This window comes from Austrofundulus limnaeus, unplaced genomic scaffold (assembly GCF_001266775.1).
Source record: "Austrofundulus limnaeus strain Quisiro unplaced genomic scaffold, Austrofundulus_limnaeus-1.0 Scaffold1082, whole genome shotgun sequence".
NCBI classification, from domain to species: domain Eukaryota; kingdom Metazoa; phylum Chordata; class Actinopteri; order Cyprinodontiformes; family Rivulidae; genus Austrofundulus; species Austrofundulus limnaeus.
The window spans coordinates 75793-77023 of NW_013953484.1; the positions used below are offsets into that span (position 1 = coordinate 75793).

The window sequence follows — 1231 nt, forward strand, 5'->3', positions numbered from 1 at the left end:
GTAATTATACTTATCTCCTCTTGTGTGCACGAGCAGCTGGATATGAACAGGTGGAATTTACGCAGCTCATTTACACAATCTGACGTGACATGTTCGTACGAACCCTTTGTACGAACAAAAGTAAGAGAAATTTAGGATAAGAATACGAACATGTTCTTGCATGAGGCCCATTGTTCTGTCTGCGAAATATCACCTAAACCAGTTTTAGAGCAGTACCACAAACACTAAGTTGGGGCTGTAAACAAGACAGTAAAATGTTATGGTCTACTATATCTAAAGCAGCAGTTAGGTTTAGTAGGACAAGCACCACATCTTCACCAGAATCATTTGTATGGGATAAATCTTGTGCCAGCAGGAACTGAATTTGAATTGCTCAGATTAATTCTGAATGTGCATAATTTGAAATTGAATTAATTGGTTTCAAAATTAATTTTACTAAGTTGAAACTGAATTTAAAGTTTTGTATCTAATGGTGCGTTCACACCGAACGCGATTTCAGCATCAGGAGCATCAGGTTTACATACAAAGTCTATGGTGGATGCGCTTCAAGCAACGTCGGGAAGTTCTGCGGCGCCTCAAGCGCGATTAGAGCAGCGCGATTTGAACGATTTGAACGATTTGAACGATCTGAGCGTTCGACGTGCTTGAGGCTCAAATTGCTGAAGTTAGAAAATCTGAACTTTTGCAGCTCGACGCGGTGTCATGGTTTGTCTGTTTTCACCTTAGTTTCCCTTGTGTTTTTCTATGTTCCCCAGTGTGTCTCTGTCAGCTGCTCCCTATGAGTCTGATTGTCACCCTCGTGTTTCCCACCAGGTGTTTTCAGTTCAACAATTAGTTGTCAGTGTATTTAAGTCCTGTCTCGTCTCAGTCTTGTGTCGGTTCATTGTGCTTTGCTCCCCCTGCCTGTGTGATCTCCGTGCCTCTGTAAGTTTGAGCTGTCTTTACAGCAGTTTTTTGTTATTTACAATAAATTTTTGTTCTACTTTTTGAGCCTGCCTGCACCCTGTGTCTGTTCCTGCCAGATTCTCACATAATGAACCGACCAAATCCCCAGCCTGCAGGCAAGACTTTTTTGAGTATTAATGAAATGTGTAAGATATTACAGCAGAGCCGGGAAGATATGGCGAAGCTGTCTGCCCTTCTCTCGGGGATCTGCCCTTCGGCAGATTCAGCTCCTGGTGAATTTCTTCACCCACCCTCCCACCCCTCTTTTTTCCTTTTTGCTGGGCCT

The 1231-nt window shown here is 42.9% G+C and overlaps 1 protein-coding gene across 2 annotated transcripts in view; it reads left to right on the forward strand.

Moving 5' to 3' along the window:
* LOC106534063 (uncharacterized) overlaps positions 1 to 1231 on the forward strand; it is an 11285-nt gene that overhangs the window by 2706 nt on the left and 7348 nt on the right. The window lies entirely within an intron of this gene.